The 16,656-nt window shown below is 35.6% G+C and overlaps 1 pseudogene; it reads right to left on the bottom strand.

Moving 5' to 3' along the window:
• Nucleotides 1-10,159: 10,159 nt before the first annotated feature.
• LOC141679793 (glucan endo-1,3-beta-glucosidase-like) lies at nucleotides 10,160-16,394 on the bottom strand (annotated as a pseudogene).
• Between the last annotated feature and the right edge of the window lie 262 nt (nucleotides 16,395-16,656).

The raw sequence follows: 16,656 nt of genomic DNA, 5'->3' as shown, positions 1-16,656 counted from the left end.
ATAGCATAAGCAACCAAAACATCTTAATGCAGAATAGTCAGGGATAGTCTTATATAACAATTCATAAGGACTTTTGTATTGAAGAATAGAAGATGGAACAACATTGATCAAATGTGTGGCTGTTAAGATGCATCCCCCCCAGTATTTTGGTGGTAATCCAGATTGAAATCTAAGAGCCCTAGTCACTTCCAAAAGGTGTTTATGTTTCCTTTCTACCCTTGCATTTTGTTGCATTTTGTTGACGGGTATGAGTACATGTTTTTTGATGAGAAATTCCCTTGTCAACCAGAAAAGAAGAAAATATCTGATTAAGAAACTCACTTCCATTATCTGTTCTGATAATCTGAATATCAACTTTGAACTGATTTTGCACATAAACATAACATTGTTTGAATTTATGAAATACATCTTGCTTAGTTGTAAGCAAAAATGTCCAAGTAGCTCTACTGAAGTCATCAACAAGTGTGAGGAAAAATTTACAGCCATGATATGACTTGTATAACAGGTGAAGGCAATTGATCAAAACGTAATTACATGCTTGTCGGGGATTTTTTTATTATTATGGCAAGTAAAATCATGGTTACTAAATATGACGATTTTTTTAAAATTGTCCATAAGTCAAGTAAAAATCGTCCACAAATTATGTGATTAAAAAATTCTCTATAAATCACAAATTGGTATATGATTAGTTTTAATTTTCAAAATCTGCAATAATTAGTAAAAAGTCAAAATTCGTCCATAAAATATTTGATTAAAAATTTCTCAATAAATTGAAAAAATAATTTTCCTTTTGAGTTCAAAAAAAAAATCTCAATAAATCACAAATCGGTAACTTAGACAATTAGCATATTAAATTTGATTCTCGAAATCTGTAATCACGAGAAAAATTGATACTCACTCCATTCCATTTTAGTTGTCACAATTCTTTTTTGTCGGTTTGTCACATTTCCTTTATATAAGTCAAATTGACCAATTTTTTGACCAAAAATTAAACATTACTCTTATATTATTTCATAAAACTAAAAACTATATATTAAAAGTAGATTAAACTTTCCGATATTTCCGTGATATAATTTTTTTATGTTGTCCATTTATAAAATATTAATAAATTTCAGTTAAATTTTAGTCAATTTGACCGGATCAAATTAAAACGTGATAACTAAAATAGGATGGAGGGAATATTTTATTTTTTGACGAAGGTATGGAGGGAGTATTAAAATATCTGATTTGTATTAATTTTCAATTAACCAAATTCTGAGAACAACCTCGAGAATTTACCAAAAATACCAACTTTTTTAAAAAAAATTGCGATTTTACTATATTCTGATTTCTTTTTGCAAAAATACGGAATATACCAAAATCAACCAGGTATAAACAGAGTTGCATATAGTTGCAGAAACTCGTAAAATGTTGCATGCACTTGATTACAGTTGGCAAAAACCGTATTTTTGCAAATTATTTTTGAAAAATAGTATTTTTACAAATTAAAAAGTATTTTTGTAAATTTTTTTAAAAATGATAGTATTTTTGCAAAAATATTTTTAGACTTTGATATTTTTCAAAAAAGACCAAGAACCTTTTGTGGCGAAATTATCTATTGACTGGGAAAATTTAAATAAAAATAAAAACAATAATGAGGAGTTCGTCATTTAAAACGCCCGGGTGTAGACATCTTTATGTTGAGAAAACCGTTGTTGATTTATTTCGACTTTATGAGACAGAGAGCAGATGGCTAATTATTTTGTCAGACTTCTAGAAAAAACCATGCACCTTTACCTGATTCTCTGATTCATATTCTCTTCATTTTATACTCCCTCCGTCAATTCAATCTAAGTAACTTTACCTTTTTACGCGTATTCTTTATCTTTTTACGTGTATTGTGTAATTTAAACTGCCTAAAAATCATAGGTTCATATATTTTTTTTAAAATTTATTTTTCTTGAATTAAAATTTAATATGTATAATTTTATTTAGAAAAAAATAATTAAAAAATAATTTATTAAACTAATCATTTTATTCATCTTAAAATACACATAAAAATTAAAAAAAAACTAATTAGAAATAATAAAACCAGATTGATTAACTTTCAAGAGAAAAATAAAATGAAATTGATTGGTCATCCTCTAGCCGGTGGGGTTTGTCCAGTATATCATCATAGTGAATCTGCAGCCATTATGTTATTATCTTGGGAGACATAATTATAAATTATTATTCTCAATTATTATTTCTTTTAACAGCTGAGATAACCTAAATATAAGTAATTCTGAATTCTGATTTAACATGAATTATGATAATTTATGTCAACGAAAGTGATCTAATAATCCAAGATTTGTAAATGGGTTTGAGACAAAATATGAGTAGGATATTTTCAACGTTTCTTCCCCCACATCCAAGTCAAAAATTGACACTTTCAACAGTTTCATTTATCTACCCGTTCTTTTCTAGCCAACAGAGTACTGGTATATCCTGTTTTTATGGTAGGGGCTGCGGTAGAAAAACAAATTTTTTGGGAAAATGAAGAGCAACTCTGATAAATTCTTAATTTTTTATTAAAAATATATACTCAAGTGTCTCTTAATGTTTTAAGATATTAAATTTACACATCATGTCCAACAACATCTCTATTTATATCTTTTAAGTTAAATTTTATTAAAAAATATACTTAAAAGAAATGGGAAATTGATTCATAAAAAAAATATACTTAAAAGAAATGGGAAATTGATTCATAATTGAAAGAAATTTATTTATATAATAAAAAAATTAAATAGAGAGAGGAGAGAGACTCTTAAATATAGAGAGTAAATGATGCCTCTTAAAATTTTGAGAAGGGCTAGCAAATAATCGGTAACTCGTTTAGGAGTTTTATTTGGAGATGCTCTAAGGCCATCTCTAACACTTATGATCCAAAAATTCAAATTTGGATCACCTATTGATGTAAATACTTATCCAAATTTTTGACCAACTCCAACATTGTGATCGAAATATTTGGTCCAAATTACTTTTTACATATAATAATAAATAAATATCGTATTAAGCAATTATATCTTAAATTTATCATTTAGTTTGTTAGGTCACACAACACTGTGGAAGGGGGTTGAATACAGTGTTTACACAATCAAATCGATTTAACACAGATATGTAACAAAGATCAAGTATATTGAATAAACTCTGTTACAATAAGAACTGTTGTTCTCTCTCAGTGATGAACAAACATCACTAAGAGCCGCTAGGTTACAATGTATGATCTTCTCGATAATGATAACACATATAGTGTAAACCTAAACTGTATTTATATACTACACAGTTACAAGATAACTTCTAATTGATATGGAATATAATTCTGTCTTCTAAAATATATCAATCAGATATCTTATACAATTTTTTTAGTCCTCTAACTTTTTCCATGCATATCTTCCTTTGTTTTAGTCTCGATCTTCTACTGTTAATCAGCATCATTCCTTAACTGTAAGTCCTCCCGTACTTAAGTTCTGATATGACCTTAAGTCATGATATCCTTAAGTCCTGACTTCTAGTAAGTCCTGATTCCAGTAATAACTGATATTTCCTGTTTGTTAAGATCTGAAAACTAAACATTAAACATATTAGACATGACATCTCAAATATATCTAACAATCTCCCACAACTTGTAAATTATGCAAAAATATACAAGTTAATAGATTTGATGATGTCAAAAACATTTAAGTTCAAATGCATTAAGAGTTTAATAAGACTATCAATTACAACTTACAGAACATCCAACTTTACCAACATCACTGGATCAATCTGAATCCATAATGATTCTTAACAAAATCTTTTACCAGCTTTTCTTCAGCTTTTCCCAGAACTTCAACTAATTGTGCTTTGACCTGCATCAGTTCTTCATCTTTACTGTCACCAATTTGATAAATGGTTGTTCTGAGAGCTTGAATTGATGTTCTTTCAAGTCCATCACCAAGTCTGATAACTTTAGGATGTGAAGAGTTTTCATTATAACATAAGCATCTTCCTTTTAAAATAACTTCCACCTTAGCAGAATTCTTCAGCATAGGAATTTCTCTTTCATCATTTTCAGTAATCATTAGACTGTAATGAGAAGTCTTTGTACCAGAGATTATGAATAGATCTTTTATAACCTTCAAAATGTATTATGACCATCTTCTTGTAATATCAGATTTTACTTCCAAAAGATAGTGAATATGTTGAAACTCTCTGACAAACTTATTTAGTACATCAGTATCAGCTAGTCTGTAAGTCATTCCATTATTGAGAAATAAGATCAATTTCTCTTTCAGATCATCCTTATCATGAGCATCTATCACAATTTGAGCAGACAACACCTTGTCAAGGTGCTTTTGTTTGATTTGTTCATATGGTTTGTGTTAGTGTAGGTGCCCTAGAGGCAATACATTATTCTTTTAAATCTTTATGTCAGTTGATCATTCAATAAATGTATTTATTATAACCTTAATTACTGCGATATTTTGTTAGCATAATAAATGTCCTTAGAATCATGATACAAATTGTATAGTTTAAGTACATGACTTGAACTTGAGATTATATAATATATCATATTCTTAAAGGTCCCTAGTCGAGTATTATTATATAGGACAATAATAATACATAGATAGACTAGTGTGTTGTTTGACAAGATAACCACATCTCATTGGTTATAAGTATGGGGATACTAAAGTCAATACATAGGTACATGTGAGAGTACATGGTACTGGACAGACCCAGAGTGAGATTCTTCATGTTTAGTAAAGTCATAAGAAAGACTCACAGTGATAATGGTGTAATGATCCTTTGACTTGAAATCATTATATTTCTATACGAGAATTAATATACTTTGACTACATTAAAAGTTACTTTTGATCGGGTGATGATAAAAGTGGACATCGGGTATATCATGAGTCGTATGAGAAATATGAATGATAGATAAAGGATTTAACCCTCCTATAATTAGGAGAGATATTATTGTCCTCTTGATTGAGTGAGAATATAAAAGCATGGCCATGCTCAAATAATGATTTGTCTTGATAGTCTACTCATGGATCAAGTAAACCCGAATTAAATGTTGAAGAGGATGACTAAATACATGCCTCGAGTTTAATCTATAATATGTATGGTTAAAAGGATTATATTACACGAAAAACATTAATCACGAAAGGTTTTATCTAATCACGATTTAATTATTGTTTAATTGGAAAAACAATGATGTATTACTAGATACCGCTCATTGTTTATAATTTTATTAGAGAATAAAATTATTTCCAATTAAATAATAGCCTATAGGGTCGCACAAATAGAGCACTTAATGGAATAGTTAATTTAAATTATGGATTTAAATTAATTGATGATTATTCGAATTTTATTATAATTAAGTAAGACTTAATTGAGATAATATAAATTCGAATTAAAAGGAATGTTTTTGCCCATAATAATTAAGTATGACTTAGTTATTAATTAAATAATAGAAATTCGTTTTATTATTTAATCCAATACCTACTAGGGTTGGGCTTTGCTGTTATGGGCCTTTTTAATCAGCCATTATAAATAGATAATGATAGGTTAAAGAGTATGTACGTTTTTGAGAAAAACCCTAGCAGCAAAGAGAGGCATAGGCAATTCAGATCGTCAAGAAGGAGGCTAGTACATCCATTCCGTAGTCAAGTTCATGAGACGTTCTTGAAGGTGCTCGTGTGGATACCATAGAGGTATTTCTCCGAGAGGTAGACACAAAGCGTGATAGATAGGATCTCCGTTGAGTTCGTGAAAGTTAAGCTCTTGAAAGGTACGATTCGTTATCTCCATAATCTGCCCATAATTATACATGAATCCTGTTTTTGGGTTTCGAAATTTTGTTTTATTTACGTTTATCCGCTGCGTTTTATGCCTTCGGAACCCAACAGTTTGTCTGTCAACATGAAAGGATCTCTTAGAGTAACCTCTTCTCCTGTTTATATCTTTTTTTTATCAGAACCTAATCCAGCTCTATCTCTAGGTTGCTTGGCTCTCAACCCAAATGTAGCGAGTTGATTAATCATAAGATTGGACTTTGGTTCAACCGGAGTAGATTTCTTCCATAACAGCTTCTTTTTATCAGCAATTGTCATCTTTTTCAAATCAACTTGAGCATTGTCAGTAGTTGATGTCTTGATAGCTTGATCAGAATTTGTTGTTTCTTCTGTAGATTGCTGTCCTTCATTCTGAACAACTTGAGCAGTGTCAAAGGTTGTTTTAGATTCTTCAGTTATCTTTCTTCTTTTCAGAATTTGAACAGTTTCATCTTCAACAAGATTATCATCAGTATCTTGAACCATTTTGCACACTGGTTTCATTAGCACTTGAGGAATTTTCATCTCCAGTGGCTTGGTTGGTTCATCAACTTTTCTTTTCCCTTTGACTTTGGGATCACTCTTAGTCTGTGATCTAGTCTTGAATTTTGAAGTCTCAGAATTTGACTTTTCCTTGATCACAATGCCTTTTTCTTTAGGCCTTGGAGGTTTCTTTGCATCAGAAGCTTTAGACTTTAGATTTGTCTTCTCAGTTGCAAATCTAGCTTCTTACTCATTGAGAGTTTCCAAATCCATTCCTGGATTGTGCTTCAAGAATAATCTTCTAGCTATCTCCTCATCAAGTGTCCGGATCTTAGGATCTTTGTAATAGACAGTAGTCTGCTTCCCCTTGTACTTCAGAGTTTGCATGAACTTCTGTATGTCTTGACTTCCACCTTAAATCAGAACATCAGGCTTTATCATCAGACTTTGCTTATCAGAACTTGACTTCAGACTTTTAGCATTCACAGCATCAGAACTTGACTTGTTCTGTGTAGAAGATTTTCCTTCAACTTTTCCTTGTTGACCTCTGCTCTTATCAGAGTTTCCCTGGTCATCACCTTTGTCATCCTTCTTCTTCAGTATTTGAGTAGGTGAGCATTTGGACTTAACTACCTTCTCCCCCTTTTTGGCATCATCAGGAAGTAAGAGAGAGAGAGAGAAGAAGTTCAACTGAAGATTGGATTTCATCCAATTGAGCTTTCTGAGAAGCTTGATTTTCTAGGACCTCGGTAATTTGGGCCTGTTGCTTCTTTTGAACCTTCTCAATGGCTTCAATTTTCTCAAGAGTAGGTCTAATATATCTTGTCTTGTCAAGCTTGATCTGTAGATCTAGCTTATCAGCTTGTTCCTTGAGTGTATCAACCTTAACATAAGTAATAGAATGTAGACCATGAAGACTTCTTGTACTCATAGCTGTAACCTTGAGTTGAGTCTTGAAATCAGAATTTGACAATAACTCATCAGCTTTTGATACATGCTCTGTCAGAATTTGGGTGCTTGGAATAAAATCTGATTCATTCCACTTCTTGGTCCACTCAACTCCCCTGTGAGTTTCTTCCCAAGGTACAGGAGAATCCTGTTCAACAAATTTCTTCACCAAAGCTTCCTTGCCCAGAATGGGAACTGGAGTTTCAACAGAAATACTGTCTCCAGAACTTGAAGAAGATTCATTATGTTCTGACTGAACAACAGTGTGTGAAGCAACTGGAGATTCAGGAATAACATCATCTAAATTCTAAGCATCAGAATTTATCTCCAGAGCAGTAGATGGTATCTCAGCATCTAAGATTGGATAGTTGACTGTAGATGGCTGAGCTTCAGTAAATGGAGCTTCCAGATAAAGAACTTTAGGTATATTCAAATTATGAATATCTATTTCAGAATTTATAGTTTGTTCTTCAACATCATCTGTAGCTTCAATAGGAGAGACATGAGGTGTAACCACTGTTTCTGGAACAGTGTCTTTTGCTTGAGGTGGGGATGGCAAAGCTTCAATTATAACAGGTTCTGATGAGATCAGAGATTCCTGATCTCCTTCCTCAGCTTCTGCAGTATCTTCAGATGGAGATTTAGCATTATACCTCTTTGCCCTCATTTTCTTTAATCTCCTTTCCAATGAAGGAGCTGTTGCAACATCAGTACTTAGAGATTTCCTTTTCAAAGTAACATAACTTTGAGCTGCAGTTTCTTTCTGAGAAGTAACATTCTCAGCTTCACCTATCACAGGTTCTGATGCAGGAACCTGTGCTTCAAATATTTCTCAAAACATCACAATTTATTATCGACCATTATTTTAATCTAAACATTCATCAAGAGATATAGTGCAAATAGATGAAGTAAAAATTAACAAACCGCAACAAGAACATTCACATCACATAATATGAGAGAAACAGAGACTAGATCTTGCAAGCAAAGGGAATTTCATTAATATATCAAACGATTACATGTCATGAAATTTAAAGATTACATGCAAAAATTACAAGATATCCTAGTCTAGGTCCTCCTGCTGCTGACAAACAGCACAGCAAGACGGATAATCCGTTCTTGCTGAAGAAGAGCCTCCCTCCGCACTTCTTCCAATTGATCAAGATGGAGTTGGTAGTCCATCTCAAAGAACAAGAGGTCTGAGTGAACCACTAGTGGAACAGAGTTCCAGATTTCTTCAGGAATGGCAGTGATGTGCCATTCATGTACCCAGTCCTCAAAACTAAGCTCGATATTGAAAGTTTCGTAGTTCATAAACATGTTGAAAAGAACCATTTTTATGTTTATGAAAAAAGTATGAGTTTGTGTGAGAAGATGATTTGGCTGAGATGAATTGTCGATTTAAATAGCCAACAGAATACCAAGGGACTCGAGGATTGTTTAAGGATTAAGAGTAGAAATAATGATGCCTCGTCTCCCTAGACTGATGTGTAATAATAACAGTCAGTAAAAAGTTAAAACAAGAGTTAATGGGCACGGGAAATAAGTAACAATTACTGTGCACATGTTGTTTTGAGAAGGGCTAGCAAATAATCGGTAACTCGTTTAGGAGTTTTTTTTGAAGATGCTCTAAGGTCATCTCTAACACTTATGATCCAAAAATTCAAATTTGGATCACCTATTGATGTAAATACTGATCCAAATTTTTGAGCAACTCCAACATTATGATCGAAATATTTGGTCCAAATTACTTTTTACATATAATAATAAATAAATATCGTATTAAGCAATTATATCTTAGATTTATCATTTAGTTATTATTAACAATTTATATAACATTTCATAAATTAATTAAATAAAAAATTAATACACATAAATAGTTTGTCCGACTAAATCAAAGATCTCCAAATAATATAAACAACTACGAATAATATTTTGATTATCTCGGAGCAAACATAAATAGTTTGTCGCACTAAATCAAAATTTTAGATTTTCTAGTATCATTTTCGGATTATTTTGTGTGTTGTAATTTCTTTTATGCATTTTGTGTACTTTTTATTTTATGCAATGTACTTCTATTTTAATTTTAATGAAATTATGTTTTCTCATTATTTTAAGTTTTATTTTAAAAATAAATTTTGTTAACTATTAATTATATTATGTTATTAATTATATAATTAAAAAATAAAAAATTAATTTAAAACTCATAAACTATAAATAACAAAACTATTATTTTATATTAAATCAAGTGATACAAATTTGGATAAGTGAATAGTAGTGTTACTGTTCACTGCTACTCTTCAATGATCGAAATTTGGATCATCATTCATATCACTCATGGAATAAAAACTCAAGTAACTCAGAAAACAAGATTACTAGGGAACTCAAATAATAACAATTGTAGTTGAAAACGCACAGCCAACCGATAATACCAGGTCTAAAAGAAATCTGCATTAACCTTCCCAGTGAACATAATAACAGGAACAGCAGACATAACACTGCATTATTCCGCCACTAGAACTCGAAATAAAGGCCAGCCACCATTAAAAAAGAGCCACATTTCCCTGATCAAAGACTTCCATATGGTACTCCCATACTGAGGTCCAAGAAATTGTAATGTAAGATTACTAATTATCGCCACTAGTTATCGCCAAAACCAATCACGTCTGATAAAGACTAAGAAACTTTGAGGGGTGTATTCATTTCATATTTTAAAGGATTGTTATACGACCTCCCATTGAATTTGATGAAACTATAGTAATCAGACAGAACAAGTGAGTAACACTTGATTATGGAAAATAAAACCACAAGCGTGGCTAGTCCATGTCAATATGGCTCAAACAATCTACAAATTCCTACATAGCAAACAAAAAAAAATATATCAAGTGCAAGATCTTTCATCCTCTAGTGGTTGGAAACTCACACTCGCTGAACTCTGCAAAACACATTCAAATAGATTTCTTGAATTAGTATCCAATTATACACTAATGTGCAATACTAAATTATATGCAAAGAAACTTACTAGGAACTTGAGTAACCACATAGGCAGCTCCACCAAAATAACAACTCCCACCAGCACGAGACATTCTCTGGTAATAACTGTTGAACGCGTATGAAGCATGGGACTCCAGAGTATCTGTTTGTGCTTGGAACCTTATTCACTCGCGGTGATGCTACTGGCACCTTTACTTTACTTTTGTTTGTCGGATTTGACATTGTAACATTCAATGCATCTATTGACAGTGGAATGTCGTAAACTTTCTGCGTGTTTTGATAAAAGAGTCCATAATTTCTTTCGGAAATAGGTCCACTTTTTTAATTTTCGTTGAACAGGGCAAATAAAGAGACGCTGAGTTTATCGTTAGGCCTCAAGGGAGTACCACCGCCAATGAGTACTCTGCGCACAAGGTTCCCATTATAAGCTGCTGCATTGGAAGCTCCACCACCATATTCCGTATCACCGCCTGCAGAAGGCCAGCCAGTCTCGGAAACAACAACTTTAATATTACTAAAATTCAAAGCATCAAGAGCTGCAAAAACAGCGTCGAGTTCGGCTTCAAAAAGGCTCATATAAACATTCCCATTGCCAGAGTCTTTCACGCCTTCATTAGTACGAAACAAAACATAATCTAAAGAAATCGTGTCAGTATTGGCCTCATAAGCAAAAAATGGGTAGGAATTAACCATAAGATACTGTTGGGCCTTTAATCTAAACTTGGGCTTGGTTAATTAGTTTGCATTGGATTAGTTTGCTGCTGCTATACAAAGTCTGTATCCATGCGTGGACGTGGTCTGGAGAGTTTGTAGGAGCATCGCTGAATAAACGTTACCACAACGTTAGTGTTTTAGTGTTTGATTTAGTCTAGGATGTCTGTTTTGCAGTTCCTAGTTTTAGGACATTTCTTTTATTTGTTCAGTATAAGTATTGTAGTTGTTGATTAATAAAATAAAAGCTGTTTGACGCTTGTTTCTCTCTGGTTTTCACATAACTATATTAGTAGTTCTGCGTTTTATTATATTTTTGTGTCAATAATCTGGTATCAGAGCCTAGGTGTTTGGGTACATGCCCAAGTACATGCCAAAGGCACAAACGATGGAGCCCGGGAGAACGAAAGAAGGAGCGATCAATCTGAGCTACCCCATGTTGTCGCGAGCCAATTACACAGTGTGGGCTATGAAAATGAAGGTGAACATGCAGGCCCATGGAGTTTGGGAGGTGGTGTCACCAAAGAATCCTAAAACTACGGAGGTAGATGAGAAGATGGATAAGATTGCATTGGCAGCAATTTACCAAAGTGTACCGGAGAATATACTCCTTTCCCTTGCAGATCAGGGAACTGCTAGAGAAGCCTAGGAGGCAATCAAGGTGACATGCCAGGGAGCTGAGCGCGTTAAGTCAGCCAAGGTTCAAACCCTCAAGACAGAGTTCGAGTCCATGGCCATGAAAGACAGTGAGTCAATAGATGATTTCAGCATGAAATTGGCTGGAATAGTCACAAATATTCGAGCACTGGGAGAAGAGGTCGCAGAAAGCTATGTCGTGAAAAAGTTGTTGCGTGCGGTGCCGTCCAAATTCCTGCAAATAGCTTCCATTATAGAACAATTCGGCAACCTGGAGACCATGACATTGGAGGAGACTGTAGGCTCATTGAAGGCACACGAGGAACGACTTAAGGGGCAAGCAGATCCGATCGGCAGTGGTAGCAAACTGCTGCTTACTAAGGAAGAGTGGCTCGAGTTAGAAAAGGATGAAAGTAAATTGCTTCTGACTAGAGAAGAGTGGACAAAACGTACGTACAAAGGGGGCAGTGAGGCCAGCTCGCAGAAATCAAGGGGGAAGGAATACAACCGAAATGTACGAGATAAGAGCAAGGTTCGTTGCTTCAACTGTAGAGCCTATGGGCACTATGCTGCTGAGTGTAAAAAACCAAAACGAGACAAGGAAGCCACGGAAGAAGCCCATATAGCCCAAATTTCAGATGATGAACCTGCTCTTCTCATAGTCGAAAAACAAGGAGAGGAAAAGGTGAACATGTTGATCAATGAAGAACGAGTGAGGCCAAGCTTGAGTCAGGATGATAAGGGAAAGCAAATGGAATCGAACTTATGGTACCTCGACAATGGGGCGAGCAATCACATGACCGGGCAATATTCAAAGTTCGATAAACTGGATGAAAATGTGGTGGGTCAAGTCAGGTTTGGTGATGGTTCTGTCATGCAAATCAAAAGCAAAGGCTCAATTACTTTGAAGTGTAAAGACGGAGAAAGCAGGCATCTTAAAGAGGTATATTATATTCCTTCCTTATGTAGTAATATAATAAGCCTCGGACAATTAGCTGAAGAGGGATACAATGTAGTCTTAAAAGGTGAACATTTGTGGGTTCGGGATGAACAAGGTGTGTTGTTTATAAAGGTTAAGCGATCAGTGAACAGGTTGTATAAACTTATAATCTACAGTAGTGATTCTGAATGCTTGTTAGCGAAGTGCGAGGGTGATAGCTGGCTGTGGCATGCTCGTCTCGGGCATCTTAACTTCAAGGCTATGAAACTTATGTCAACAAACAACATGGTTCTTAGAATGCCTGCTGTCAAACAACCGGATGAGGTGTGTGCCGGATGCCTTATGTCAAAACAGACTAGGAAAACATTTCCTAAATAGTCAAAGTTTTCTGCAGCAACATCGCTTGAACTGGTGCATGGCGACCTTTGCGGGCCGATTTCACCTAGTACATCTGGAGGTAATCGATATATCCTTGTTTTGATTGATGACTTTAGTTGTGTAATGTGGACGTATCTTCTTAAGAACAAAAGTGAAACACTTGATGCTTTCAAAAGATTTTGCGTGTTGGTTGAAAACAGTTCAGGAAAGAAAGTAAAAACCTTCAGGACAGATAATGGTGGCGAATTCACTTCAAAAGACTTCAACAAATTCTGCGTAGAGGCTGGGATAAATCGGCATTTTTCTGCTCCCTACTCGCCACAACAGAATGGCGTTGTAGAGCGACGTAATCGAACATTGATAGAGATGGCACGAAGCCTGCTAAAGGAGATGAAAATGCCTAATTATCTATGGGGAGAAGCCGTGCGACACTCGACCTACTTGCTAAATAGGCTACCAACACGAGCTGTTACAGGGATTACACCATACGAAGCATGGTCAAATAATAAGCCCAGCATAGATCATATTCGAGTATTCGGTTGTTTGGCACACATGAAGGAACCGAGTGTCAACTTGAAGAAATTAGACGACAGGAGCAGGACAGTTGTCTATCTCAGAAAGGAACCAGGAGCAAAAGCCTACAGACTTCTTGATCCTGATACAAAAAGAATTTATGTAAGCAGAGATGTCGTATTTGAAGAACGGAAGCCATGGAATTGGGACGAGACAGAGGAATCACCATCGATGCACACTGGGAGTTTTTCAGTGTTCACAGAAAATTCAGATGGGAATGGTGACAATGACACTGTCGAAAGAACTCCAAGGACTTACACAGGGAATGACCTCGAGGATACAAACGGCAACAGCGTGCAAAACTCCACTGTTTCAAGTCTGGATTGTGATACAGATGAAACTCCACAAAAATACAGGCCCCTCAGCGAAGTCTATGACTCCACTGAACCGATCGAAATGGAGGATGCAAAATTATATCTCATGGGGGTAGATGAACCTACAAATTTTTCTCAGGCTACACAGGAAGTCGAGTGGAGAAAGGTGATGCAAGCCGAGATGGAAGCAGTTGAAAGAAACGGCACTTGGAAACTAACCACATTACCCAAGGGACGTAAGGCCATAGATTTAAAGTGGATATACAAAATCAAATGGGACGATGCTGGAAATATTACGAAGCATAAGGCCAGAATCGTTGCAAAAGGCTATGTACAGAGGCAAGGAGTGGATTTCGACGAAGTGTTTGCCCCTCTGACGCGCATTGAAATAATACGCCTGTTGTTGGCACTTGCAGCGAAGGGTAACTGGGAGGTGCATCACCTCGATATCAAAATAGCGTTTTTAAACGGGGAAATTAAGGAGGAGGTTTACGTCAAGCAGCCTGAAGGATTTATCAAGCCTGGAAGTGAGCATCTGGTGTATAAACTCGTTAAGGCTCTATATGGACTTCGACAGGCCCCAAGAGCCTGGTACTCGAAGCTGAATCAGTGTCTAGAGGGACTTAATTTTGTCAGATGTGCATACGAACAAGCTGTGTATACGAGGCGGATGGGAAAAGAAGTGTTGATAGTGGGTGTCTACGTTGACGATCTCCTGGTCACGGGCACTAATCTTGATTCGATCAGGGAATTCAAGGAGCAAATGGCAAAAAACTTTGACATGAGCGACCTGGGCAAACTCACGTATTACTTAGGCATTGAAGTGAAATAAGGTGATGGTTTCATTCAACTGAAACAGACCGGCTATGCAAAAAAGATTCTCAGCAAGGCAGGAATGTTGGATTGCAATCCAACTAAGGTCCCAATGCGTCCTAACGAGATACTAAATAAAGATGAAGGGGGCACTCTGATTGATCCTACTGGTTTCAAGAGTATGATTGGTGGGTTGCGATACTTGGTCCATACTAGACCAGATTTGGCTTATTCGGTGGGCATCGTAAGCAGATTTATGGAGAAACCCACGCTGATGCATCAAAACGCGGCCAAACGTATATTACGTTATGTGAAGGGCACATTGAACCTTGGGTTAATTTACACTGCTAATGAAGATAACAATATAGTGATTGGATATTCAGACAGCGATCTAGCAGGGAACGTAGAGGACAGAAAGAGCACAGGAGGCATGGTCTTTTACCTCAACAAAAGTTTGATAACCTGGAATTCTCAAAAACAAAAGTGCGTGGCACTCTCTTCTTGTGAAGCAGAGTTTATGGCGGCCACGGCAGCCTCCTGTCAAGCAGTGTGGTTAAGGAAGCTATTGTCCAAAATTATTGGACTCAACATACCACCTGTGACTTTGTTCATCGACAATAAGTCGGCTATCGACTTAACAAAAAACCCTGTCTTCCACGGTAGGAGTAAGCATATAGATATCCGCTTTCACTTCATAAGGGAATGTATTGAGAATGGAGACATAGTAGTGGAGCATATTTGCACTGAAGAACAAAGGGCGGACTCACTTACTAAAGTACTGTCTGCAGCCAGATTTGAATGAATGAGGAGCCTGCTCGGTGTTAGAAACTGTGTTCAGGTAAGTTTAGATTAAGGGGGAGTTTGTTGGGCCTTTAATCTAAACTTGGGCTTGGTTAATTAGTTTGCATTGGATTAGTTTGCTGCTGCTATACAAAGTCTGTATCCATGCGTGGACGTGGTCTGGAGAGTTTGTAGGAGCATCGCTGAATAAACGTTACCACAACGTTAGTGTTTTAGTGTTTGATTTAGTCTAGGATGTCTGTTATGCAGTTCCTAGTTTTTAGGACATTTCTTTTATTTGTTCAGTATAAGTATTGTAGTTGTTGATTAATAAAATAAAAGCTGTTTGACGCTTGTTTCTCTCTGGTTTTCACATAACTATATTAGTAGTTCTGCGTTTTATTATATCTTTGTGTCAATAGATACGACCCTGTTCGTCGAAGAAAAGTGAGTATAGGCTTGATAAAAGGCTCAATCAGTTCAGACTTAAACGATCCGGATGATGGAGGGTAAGAATTTTGCAGTACACTAAGAGCAACAGGGGAGGATACCTTAATATCACCACTAAAATTAAGTTTTCGAAGAGAAGCATACATATTTTTCATCGCAGGCACGAGGAAACGACTGCTCTGAGGGTCTACAAACACTTCATTCCCCACCGTGATAGCTTTAAATTTCAATGATGGTTTCAGGATAAAACGGAACAATGTTGGATTTGAGCCAAGCATCCGTAAATACCTAATCATTAGCTGCAGAGGAGAGCAGTTGATTAGGCATGCAAACAGTGACACTAATATTCGAACCAGCCAGAGCGGATAAACCAGATGCATCAGCATCGAATATTTTCACACGAGTAATGCCATTATAACTGAGAAGCTTCAACACTTGAGAAGGCTCCGGGAGATTATCCGTGATTCGACTATAATTCACACCGATGGAGCCATGATTATGAAGGGAACATACGGCTCCAAAACACAAGAATAAGCGAAACATAAAAAAAATTTAAGCATAGACATTGTATGAATTGTTTTTGAGCTGGGGATTTAGATGAATGAGAGTACAAAATATTGTGCCCATGCATGCGTTTATATAGGGAGGGGAGAGGGGTACGTGAGAAGTGGAGCTTAGCAAATACAATTTCAACTCAAAACTGGAGAGTGGAGGAGCGACGTGGAGTGGTCTCATGGAATATGGCACTATAATAGTGCATGCTTTCCTTATGTTGTTATTATTATTCAAGGATGATAATAATTAA

The sequence above is a fragment of the Apium graveolens genome, chromosome 8 (assembly GCF_009905375.1).
Source record: "Apium graveolens cultivar Ventura chromosome 8, ASM990537v1, whole genome shotgun sequence".
Taxonomy (NCBI): Eukaryota; Viridiplantae; Streptophyta; class Magnoliopsida; order Apiales; family Apiaceae; genus Apium; species Apium graveolens.
Note: the sequence above shows the minus strand (reverse complement) of the source record. Positions and strands in the feature narration are given on the sequence as shown.